Source organism: Bos taurus, chromosome 6 (genome assembly GCF_002263795.3).
Source record: "Bos taurus isolate L1 Dominette 01449 registration number 42190680 breed Hereford chromosome 6, ARS-UCD2.0, whole genome shotgun sequence".
Classification (NCBI taxonomy): domain Eukaryota; kingdom Metazoa; phylum Chordata; class Mammalia; order Artiodactyla; family Bovidae; genus Bos; species Bos taurus.
The window spans coordinates 60,129,067-60,141,210 of NC_037333.1; positions in this window are offsets into that span (position 1 = coordinate 60,129,067).

The following is a 12,144-nucleotide window of genomic DNA, read 5'->3' on the forward strand; positions in this document are numbered from 1 at the left end:
ATTTACATACGTAAATGTACGCTAGGGAAAAGGTAACATCCAGACATTTCAAGGACTACTGGACACAGGGTCTGAATTGAATTGCTACCTTATCACAGCCCCCGCTAGAGTAATAAAAGGAGTTTGGGCCACGGCCTGGTTTACAGTGGGTCTACTAGGTCTGCAAACCTACCCCAGTGGTCAGTTTTCTGATTCTGAAATGCAAAATAGGAATTTATATATATGGCTGCTCGTGCAATCCCCTCATTGAATCCTTGGTCTGTGGGCTAAGAGTTCTGAAACCATAATCTTTGGCTAAGATAAAAAATAAAAAACAGTAGCATAACCTGGGAGAGGGGGATGGTAGAGGCTAGCACCATGCTTTGGGATTCAAGGGCTTCCCTGGTGGCTCAGATGGTAAAGAATCTGCTTGCAATACAAAAGACACTGGTTCGATCCTTAGGTAGGGAAGATATCCTGGAGAAGGGAATGGCTACCCACTCCAGTATTCTTGTCTGGGAAATCTCATGGATAGAGGAGCCTGGCAGGCAACAGTTCATGAGGTCACAAAGAGTTGGACACAACTGAGCAACTAACACTTTCAGGATTCAAAGAATGCAGAAGTGGAAGTCCCTATCCTATCTCCAGTTCACTGGTCTGGCCCATGCTAAAACCAGATGGATCCTGGAAGACCACAAGTATATGTAGCTGCCTGTCAGGTATGGTATCTTGGCTAGAACAAATTAACATGGCCTCAGGTACATGAAATTAAAAGACGTTTACTCCTTGGAAGGAAAGTTATGACCAACCTAGATAGCATATTCAAAAGCAGAGACATTACTTTGCCAACAAAGGTTCGTCTAGTCAAGGCTATGGTTTTTCCTGTGGTCATGTATGGATGTGAGAGTTGGACTGTGAAGAAGGCTGAGTGCTGAAGAATTGATGCTTTTGAACTGTGGTGTTGGAGAAGACTCTTGAGAGTCCCTTGGACTGCAGGGAGATCCAACCAGTCCATTCTGAAGGAGATCAGCCCTGGGATTTCTTTGGAAGGAATGATGCTGAAGCTGAAACTCCAGTACTTTGGCCACCTCATGTGAAGAGTTGACTCATTGGAAAAGACTCTGATTCTGGGAGGGATTGGGGGCAGGAGGAGAAGGGGATGACAGAGGATGAGATGACTGGATGGCATCACTGACTCAATGGACATGGGTCTGGGTAAACTCCGGGAGTTGGTGATGGACAGGGAGGCCTGGCGTGCTGCGATTCATGGGGTTGCAAGGAGTCAGACACGACTGAGTGACTGAACTGAACTGAACTGAACATGGTGCTCAGTCACTAATTTGACAAACATGTATTTTTCTATTCTAGTCCAAAAAAGAAGGGCAGAAACAGCTTGCACTCACATAGAACTAGCAACCATACATACTTATGGTTTAGCTCCAGGGCTATGCTTCCTCATCTTCCATCATAATACAGAGTGAAGAGATCTAGGAAGACTTTGTACACATCCCAGAGGACATCACACTGACCCATTACGGTGACAATATTATGTTGACAAGGCCAGATGACCACAAGATGTTGGCATGCTTCAAGCTTGATAAGCATGTGACATGGTGCCTTTACCAATGGAGACCAACCAGTCACATGGTGGCAGAATGTGGACTACACTGAACCCCTTCCATCCTGAGAGTGCCAGGAGTTCATGTTATTAGGAACAAACATGTATTACTGGAATGGCTTGGTATTTTATGCCGGCAAGTCTCCACTGAACATCACTACCTGAGGACTTAGGGGTGGTTTGATTTCTCCTGGCGTGGGGAGAGCAGGCCCGGAGACCCAGGAAATGTGGGAGTGAGGTCAAAACTGCGGGACCCACTGATTGTGCTCCAGCCACACTCCCAGAAGCTGACCTGAAGCTGACGGCCTGGTGGAGCATTCACAGGGCCCAGCAAGACAGCACAGCCAACAGCTGAGAGGTGCAGACCACTCTTGTCCCAGAGGAAGAACAGTTTTTCAGGGTGGTTCATGCTCCCCAGCTTTTCCTCTGTGGAGCAGGCCAAATCAGACTTTACCTGAGACCACATTCCTGCCTGGCTCTTTCCCCTTCTTTTTTCTTTTTCTTGAGACATGAGAGATCTTAGTTCTCCAACCAGGAATTGAACCCATGCTCCCTGCAGCGGAAGCATGGAGTCGTAACCACTGGACTGCCAGGGAAGTCCCTCTTCCCCTTTATCTTGCTTCCTTCCCTCCTTTAAAAGCTTTTCCTGGAGAAATGCTTTTCCATCAACAAATCATGGTGCACTGAATTCTTTTTTCTGGCTCTGCTCTTTGAGAACCCAACAAAAGACAACCTCCCCACCCCCATCAAAATATGCTCCTGAGAGAGGCAGCTTCAGGAAATGAAACCATGCCTGCTCAGGCCACTAAAGAGGCCGAATTCCTGCTCTTGACAAAGGATCTACTTTCATTAGTTCTTTCTAACTAAACAAATCCTGAGGGCTGGGAGTCAGTCTCTGTTTCTCTACCTGGGTTTTTATACTCTGGGAACAAAGAACCACATTCTAGGAGCTATTGATAATCATAGATAAACCCCCATCCTCCTGGAGTGACAAATATCACTAGAAAATTTGGGGTAAATATTTCACATTATGCACATGTATTATGAGGGCTTTCCTGGTGGCTCAGATGGTAAAGAATCTGTCTGCAATACAAGAGACCTGGGTTTGATCCCTGGGTCAGGAAGATCCCCTGGAGAAAGGAAAGGCAACCCACTCCAGTATTCTTGCCTGGAGAATTCCATGGACAGAGGAGCCTGGCAGGCTATGGTCCGTGGGTCACATAGAGTCGGACATGAATGAGCAACTAACATTTCCACTTTCATGTGTATTATAAAGTAGAGTACAAGATGGGCAAAAATTTTAGATGTAATATATGACCTTAATAGGCATGTCTCTCCTGAAGCAGGCAATGAGGCCCCCCCAACTCCATGTTCAAGTTCCTTCTCTATGGAGGGTGCTGAGGTGGGAAAGTTTGATCCAGGTTGGAGAGTTTGATGAGCAGACAGAGTTGGTGATGGTTACTTTCAACAAGGGGCTTCGCTTACCGCTCAGCTGGTAAAGAATCCGCCTGCAATGTGGAAGACCTGGGTTCGATCCCTGGGTTGGGAAGATCCCCTGGAGAAGGAAAAGGCTACCCACTCCAGTATTCTGGCCTGAATTCCATGGACTGTATAGTCCATGGGGTCACAAAGAGTCGGACATGACTGAGCAACTTTCACTTTCCACAAGAGAAGGAAACAGCTTTCAATCCTCAGACCAAGGCAAGAAAAGGAAAGAAGCTGGAGTTCCACCAAACCAATTTAATGTTTCTATTCCTTCCCTTTATAATGACTAACAGGTTTGAGGACTTATTTGCTCAGCACTTTATAAGCATAAGCTCATTTAATCCCAGCAACACTCTGTGAGGTGGGTACTGTGAGCAGCCTCAATTTACATGTGGGAAAAGGGAAATTCAGTCAGGTGAAATAACCACCAAGGGAATTGGAAAATATGTGGGTTTTGGCATCCACCTCCACATGCTGTGTCTTCTCCACTCTTTGTACTGAAAATGTGGGACATATAAAAATAGAGAGAGCCAGGAACTTGATATCTCCAGGATAAAATGTCACTCACTGAACTCAAAAAAGGGCTGAAATCCTGCCTGAATTAGAACATTTCATTTCCTCTCTTTTACCCTAATGATCATTTGATATTTCTGTTCTCTCAATTTTATATTTTTCAGTTGGGTATTTTAAATGAAAAACTTTGACTTCTTTCTCTTGCCATGCTGTATTTAGTTCTCTCTTATCATCTGCATCAATTTTGCCCTGGATATAACCTCTTAGGCCTGGTATATTATGTAAAAATAAAGATAAGTTTGAAAATATTAGAGATAAGAATGCGCAGGTTTCACAAGTCTAGAGGTCATAAAGAATCTCTGCGTAAAGGTAATATTTTGTTTATTTCTTTCTTAAAAATTTGCCAGGTTCAGTGTATACTTTTCATCTGTCTGTGAAAAAAAGATTTAAATGCTATTTCAGATCTCATAAATACAATCTCAAATCTATAACCTCAAATCTTACAGGAGAAATGATGGAGGGTTGACTTATTCCTCCCTCATCAATATCATTTTAAAAAAATGGTTCAGTACTTTCTTCCTACTCTGCTGAGTTGCTGGGCATAAATCCAGGAATATGAGGCATATCTAGCCAGACTCCGAAGATGATTACTATTCCTTTCCGGCTTGAAGTTTTATAAGTCAGTCTCATGTATCAATTAATGTTCATATTGATATATTTCCCCAGAGTATTCTAGCTTGCCTTTGTGATATGGGAGCTGCTGTCACAGTTTCTTGTATCTCCTTAAATAATTTGCCCTGGTGGATACAGAACATTATTTTTTCATAGGTAAGTTAGCCAAGATCCTCAGAAATTTTCTCAAAGCATATGGTTTCTAACATTTAAGTTTACATGCATACAGTACAATAGTTATACACACTTAAAATCAATTTTAAACAGATGATTTAAAACACTATGAAGTACAGATGGCCAGGAGGCACATGAAAAGATGCTTAGCATTACTAATTATTAGAGAAATGCAAATCAGAACTATAATGAGGTATCACCTCACACGGGTCAGAATAGCCATCGTCAAAAAGTCTACAAACGATAATGCTGGAGGGTGTGCGGAGAAAAGGGAACGCTCTTACACTGTTGGTAGGAATGTAAACTGGTATAGCCACTATGAAGAACAGTATGTAAGTGTATATGTATATGTATACATACACAATGGAATAGTATGGCTGAGTCCCTTTCCTGTTCACCTGAAACTATCACAACAATTGTTAATCGGGTACACCCCAATACAAAATAAAAAGTTAAAAAAAGAATGAAAAATGTCATTTGCAGCAACATGCATGAACCTAGAAACCATCATACAAGTGAAATAGGTCAGACAGAGAAGGACAGAAATCGTATGATATTGCTCACATGTAGAATCTAAAAGAAAACAAGATACAAATGAACTTATTTCCAAAACAGAAAGAGACTCACAAACACAGAATACAAATTTACAGTTACCAAAAGGAAAAGGGGGTGAAGAAAGGGATACATTAGGAGGCTAGGATTAACATATATACACTACTATGTATAAAATAGATAACCATCAAGGACCTAGCTCAGGGAACTATACTCAGTATTATGTAATAATCTATAAAGGAAAAGAATATGGAAAAGAATATATCTTTATATGAATTGCTGCACTGTATACTTGAAGCTTGGGTTTCCCCAGTGGCTCAGCAGTAAAGAATCTGCCTACAATGCAGGAGATGCAGGAGACATAGGTTTGATCTCTAGGAAGAGTCCCTGGAGGAAAAAATGACAACCCATTCCAGTGTTTTCACCTGGAAAATCCCATGAACACAGGAGCACAGTGGGCTACAATCCATGGGGTCGCAAAGAGTCGGACACAACTGAGCACATATATACACCTGAAACTTACATGATATTATAAATCAATTATACTGCAACAAAAATTTAAAACATCACTATGAAGGTCTTTCTGACAAGCGTTCAATAATTTCAATACATTTTTCAGGGTATTATCTTATTGCTTATTATATAAATCCTTCTCCATGTTTTTAAGCTTGTTTTTGATATGTAGACAACTCCTAAACTACTAACTAAACTTTGCAGATACTAACACTTATGTGATCTCTTAGATACAAAGACATCACATAAGCCTAATAGATATAAATAAATAATAAATATAAATATATTAATTGGAAACCAGGCTATAACAATGTGGCAGTTTTAGATAATCACCAATCAAGCATCTTGGCTGGAGTTCCACGCATTACTCTGGCAATCTAGGCCTCTTAGAATAGAAAGTAGTGGTAACAAAAGTGATGATGAAGATTCACCGCAAATGAATACTTTGAAGAATAAAACTGGAGGGGGGAAAAAAAAGGAAGGAAGGAGGAAAAAGGAGCAGAGAAGGGAGGCAGGGATGAAAGGGGAAGGACCCAAGCTACAAGCGGTTCCCTTTAATCTCAGTTCAGGCATCTTCTAAAGAGGACAGCAATTCAAGGGAAATCAAAGGCAGTTTCTAGAGAAATAGATTTCTTTGTTCTGACAAGTTGAAAGATGCTGTGTTGAAGGAAGCTTTTGCCAAGACATACCACATTGGATCTTCTGTCCAAGGCCATCATCAAGGTCAAGTTAATGGCCAGGACTTCTGAAAAATGTGGTCTTAGTGAAATCTAAAAGGACACTTAATGCTCTTTCCAATAGCCACATAAATCAAGAGGCATGTGGCATAGTGGGTTTCCATCCTACTTTGACCACTCATTGGTATTATAACTCTTGGCAATTCATATAACCATTTGGAGCTTCACTTTTTACATGTTGAGGTGACAAGCAGACATGGGGTGAAATTCCAGGTCCATCTCTCATTACTCTGTGGTTTTAGGAAAGTTACATAACTTCAATGAATTGATTTCTTCAGCCATAAGATGTGAATAAGACATAAAGAAATCGTTCAGAAGTAGCCTGACCAAAAAAAAAAGTACATAATGTATGATTCTATTTATATAAAGCTGTAGAAAATGCCAACTGATCTACAGTGACAGAAAGCAGATCAATGGTTGTTTGAGGAGCTGGGAAGCAGGGAAAGATGGGGAACAGAGAAAACTCTGAGCTGGCAGACCTGTCCGTGATCTTGATTTGGTGATGGTTTCACCAGTGATATGTCTGCCAGAACATCGAGTTATACATTAAACATTGTGAACATTTACTGTTTGTCAATTATACCTCAATAAAGCTGTTTTTTAAAAGGGTGAGAGGGTTAAATGAGATAGTATGTACAAAACAATTAGCACAGGATGTGGTACAAGAAAAAGTCTCCAGAAATAGGAGTTCCCTTCCCCACTGATGTCAAAGGGCCATTTAAAATGGTACTGTACCCCATAAACATCCACCAGTTCTATCAACACTGAAATCTTCCCAGAAGTTTTGTAGTCAGATAAATATTTTCAAAGAAAAATATGAACATAACTCTGGGATTTTTTAAGGACATTATTTCTGTGGCTTTCTTTCAAACGTTTATTAGAAGCATATTTTCATAGTTGGAATCACATTGGATATAAGACTTGCATGCTACTTTGCACTCCCTGTTTTATAGTAAAATGTCTTGTATGTTGTTTTTAATGACTGCCTTGTAATTTTTTTCAGTGGTATGAATTCTGGATATATTTTGAAGACAGAGTGGCTAGGATTTGCTGACAGATTGAGTTGGGGCATGAGAGAAAGAGAACTCAGAGATGACACCAAGGTTTCTGGCGTGAGCCAGAAGTTCTGTGAAGTTTCTGGGATGTGGAAGAGTGTGAAAAGGGCAGATTTGAGGAGAGGATGAGGAATTCAGTTTTGGACAATTTAGGTATTAAATATCAACATGGAGATGTGGAATGATAGTTGGACTTAAGATCAGAGGGGAGGTCTGGTTGGAGATAAAAATTTGGGAGTCTTCAGTAGGAAAATGGGGTTTAAGGTTACAGGGCTGAATGAGTTCTTCAAGGGCATGAGTATAAATAAACTGAAGAGGTTCAACCGCTGAGTCATGGGAGCCATCTAGAGTCAGAGATCATGGAGCTGAAGAGGAATCAGCAAAGGAGACAGAAAAGGAGTGGCAATGAGGAGAGAGGAAATCCCAGGGAGCTGGTTGTCCACAATGTTTTTAAGAGAGAATGCTGCTAGTCATTCAAGTAAGAGGAGAGGAGAAAAAAAAGTCATTCTTGAAGTAAGGAGTGGCTGTATCAAGGGCAATTTTGGTGGAGTGTTGTGAGCCAAACTACTATTGGAATGGATTCAAAAGGTTATGGTAAATAGAAGTTTCTCCAAAGAAGAATAAGCACATGAAAAGATGCTCAACACTAGTTGGTCTCAGGGAGACACATCAAAATGACAATGAAATATACCACCTTACATCTGAGGATGGCTGCAATCAACATGGAAATAAGTGTTGGTGAAGATGTGGAGAATCACTTTTATAAACGGGTACATTTCAGACATTCTTACACTGTCATTTTCCCTGATATATCAGCTAGCATTCCCTCTTTTATTTTCTCAAGAATGATTAATGTAAGAATAGAATGATCTTTTCCCCAAATATTTGGTAAGACTCACCATAAAAGCATTTAAGCCTGGGAGTCTGGGTATTTCTTCTTGGAAAGATGTAAAATGACAGTTTTATTTGGGTTTACAATACAGTTTTCTATATTTTCCTAGGTATTTGAAAATTTTCTCTGTTTTGAAATTTATTGGCATAGAATTGTTCATAGTACTATACCCTGTCTTTTAAATTTATAATGTATATGTGATTCCCACTCTACATCCTTAATATTGTCTCTTTCTGCCTTATCTCTTTGACCTCCATAATCCAGATGATTTTATTACTCTTTTAAAAAAACTTGTTTTTGATGACTTGTACTTGTATTTTCCTATATCATCTATTTCTGCTCCTTATTACCTATTTTCTTCTACTTGCCTTGAAGCTATTTTGTTGTTCTTTTTCTAACTTTTCAGTTGGATGCCTAGCTCACTACTTTTCCACATTTCTTCTTTTCTAATATAAGCATTTAATGTGATGAATTTCCCTCAAACATTACTTTCACTGTATCTCCTAAATTTTGACATTAAACTTTTATGATTGTTTAGTTCTAAATATTTTCAAATTTCAAGGATGACTTTGACCCATGATTTACTAGAGTGTGCATTTAATTTCTAAAGTTAATTTTAAAACTCTCACTTGTCATTTTATTATTTGTATTTGAATTCATTGCATTGCAATTATAAAACGTGGTCTGCATGATACTGATTCTAGAAAATCTGTTGAGTCATGCTTTATGACTTGGCACTTAATCAATGTTTGTAAATGTTCCACAAATGCTTGAGAAGAATGCACATTTTTAAATTGTTGGGTAGAGTTTTACATACATCCATTAGATTAAGATTATTTATTGCAGCATTTAATTTTGCTTTTTAATCTTCTGTATGTCACAAACTCAGTTCGGTGAGCTGGGGGAGACACAGACAGAGAGAGACAGGGAGAGAGGGAAAGGGAGAGAAGAGAGCTGCTAGGCATCAGAATAACTGGTGAAAACAAGCCAAAAATGCAAGAGGTAAGCCTTTAACCACTTCAGGCTTTGGTACAAGCAAGTGATTAAATGAGACCAAGTGCAGTCTCCTCTGGTTCTGCTCCAGGGCAGCTGGGTCAGTGCTGATGTGGGGATCATCCCACTGCTGATCGAGTCCTGGAACAGAAGCCTCCAATAGGTTTATGGCCCCTGGAGTCAGGGCTGAGGGAGGAGGGGAGGGTGTGACATGGAAAACTACCGAGTAAGCCTGAGCAAGAGTGCCTTTGAGGGTTGCCCTCTGCTCCCCATAAGGAGGCCTCAACCCAGCACCCAAAGATCTCTGCCCAAGGCTTAGATAAAGGCTTAGAAATAAAGGCTCAGGAGTAGGAATGCAAATATGCGAAAGAACATGATTGGCCAGAGGGGCCCAAGTCCTTGACTGTGACTCCTCTCAGAGGCTGCAATAAATACATTGGCTTTGCCCCAAGTCTGATGTAGGATGGCATGCTTCCCCAAGAGCTGCCAGGTGAAGCCTTGGTAACTGCCTGTGGTCAGACCTGCAAAATCAAACCAGATACTATACTCCTCACTCTTCGCTAGCTTCCCAGGTGGCTCAGTGGTAAAGAATCCACCCATAAGGCAGGAGACACAGGGCACACAGGTGCGATCCCTGGGTAGGAAGATCCCTTGGGGTAGGAGATGGCAACCCCCTTCAGTATCCTTGCCTAGAAAATACCACTGACACAGGGACCTGGCAGGCTACAGCCCATGGGGTTACAAAGGTTGGACACACCGGAGCACACACACACACTCCTCACCATATTGTCAGCTGGACATAAATAACTGAGAAAGGGGAGTTCATGGTAATCATGGATTTATCTACTTTCCCCTGCAGTTTTATCAGTTTTTGTTTTACACATCTGAGGCCACTTTATTAGGAGCGTGCATCTTTAGAATTGTTGTATCTTCCTGCTGAATTAAATAATCATAATGATACCCTTTATCTCTAATCACGCTACTACTTAGCAATACATTATGCTATTAATATAGTTACACTAGGTTTCTTTGGTTAATAATTTTGCTGGAAAGCTTTCCCTTTCTTTTACTTTTGATCTTGCCATATCCTTATGCTTTAGATATGTCTCTTAAAAATGACACATATCTAGATTTTAAAAACCTAATTTGATCAAACGTCTAAGTTTTGTCCATTTATATTTAATATGATTTTTAAATTGGGGCTTTCTTCTATTTTTATATCTTACCTTCTTATTCCTATTTGCCTTGGATTTTCCACGTTTTTGTCCCTCATATGTTGCTTGTTGGGGGCAACATATTATTTTAATCCCTTTTCTCAGACCATCTACTGGATCATTTTCTTTCATTTATCTCTAGTTATTTGGATTTATGTGCTTTTTAAAATTTTCTTTATTAATTTCCTTTGAGATGTTACTTACCATGACTAAATAACTTACCAAAGCCTAACAAGTAATTTCTTAACCTCTGCCAGAACAATAAAGAAGCTTTGAATACTTTCATTCTCCCTGCATTTGTCACATCATACAATTATGCAAAATAGAATGTTAGCACTATTCTATCTATTGATATTTAGATTTACATGTATGCTATTATTTTTTAATACTTTTTTTGAAAGACTGATTTTATTTATTTTTGGTCACATAGTGTGGCATGTGGGATCTTAGTTCCCAGACCAGGGATCAAACCTGTACCCCCTGAATTGAAAGTTCAGAGTCTCAGCCATTGAACCATCAGGAAAGTCCCCCACTGATGATCTCAGGCCATCTACTGGATCATTTTCTTTCTTCTTTTATTACATCCTTTAGAAGTTTATTTTGTACGAGTCTCAAAGTAGTAAACTCAGCTTCTGTTAATACATACATTTTTTTCACCTTGGCTTCCCTTGTGGCTCAGCTAGTAAAGAATCCGCCTGCAATATGGGAGACCTGGGTTCGATCCCAGGGTTGGGAATATCCCCTGGAAAAGGAAAAGGCTATCCACTCCAGTATTCTGGCCTGGAGAATTCCATGAACTGCATAGTCCACGGGGTTGCAAAGAGTTGGACATGACTGAGTGACTTTCACTTTTCACCTTTGTTTTTGAAAAACAGTTTTGCTGAGTAAGTTCAAGGATGACAGTCATTCTCTCTCAACACTTGGGAGTTATGTATTATTTCACTGTTTCCTGGTTTTCTTGGTTGAAGAGACTAATGTCATTTTCATTTATGCTTTCTTTGTGGGTGATTTAAAAATTTCTCTTTGTTCCTTCTTGAGATACAATGTGGATTTCTTTTTACTTTTCCTTCTTGAGATATAGTGTGCTTCCCACTCTCCTTAAGTGATTGGGGTGCTTTTACTGATAGGTGTGAGGTTCAGTTTTGGTCAGTTTTCACAAGGGCCATTTTCAAGAGGTAGGGGCTCTTGATGAAAGTTTGGCAGCTGATAAAAAGAAATAAAGAGAGTACATGCTTCTGGCATCATGGCTGACCTAAGCCCTTCCAGTGAAGGTCTACTGATACTCTACGTAGGAAACACTATACAAAATACTGCTGATCTCATAAGAGGCAAAGGAGTTCTCCAAGAACAACTTCCGTTCCTCCTCTTTGCCCTCAACATTCCCCAGAAGAGTATAGATTTGAGCTGGAGTCTAAGAAAGCCGTACGGAGTTGGGGCCAAAACAGTGGGCATCCAGGTTAGAAAGAAGAGGAGAATAAATTTCAGTAGGAACAGGGTTTGCTACACAAACGGCCGAGTATCAGAAGGAATATACGGAGAAATGAAACCGTAAATTTCTTAGAGTAGTGAATTTATGTACAAATTGAGGGGTTTTGTTTTAATTCCTTCATATTCTTAGGCCACTGAAACCAAGACACTAGACATCTATATATTGATTTATTCACTCAAAAGGTTCTGAAAAAAATGCCTGGTTAGGTCTTAAAACTCAGCAGTACTCTTGAGAAGGTATTTCTTCCCGGTATATTTA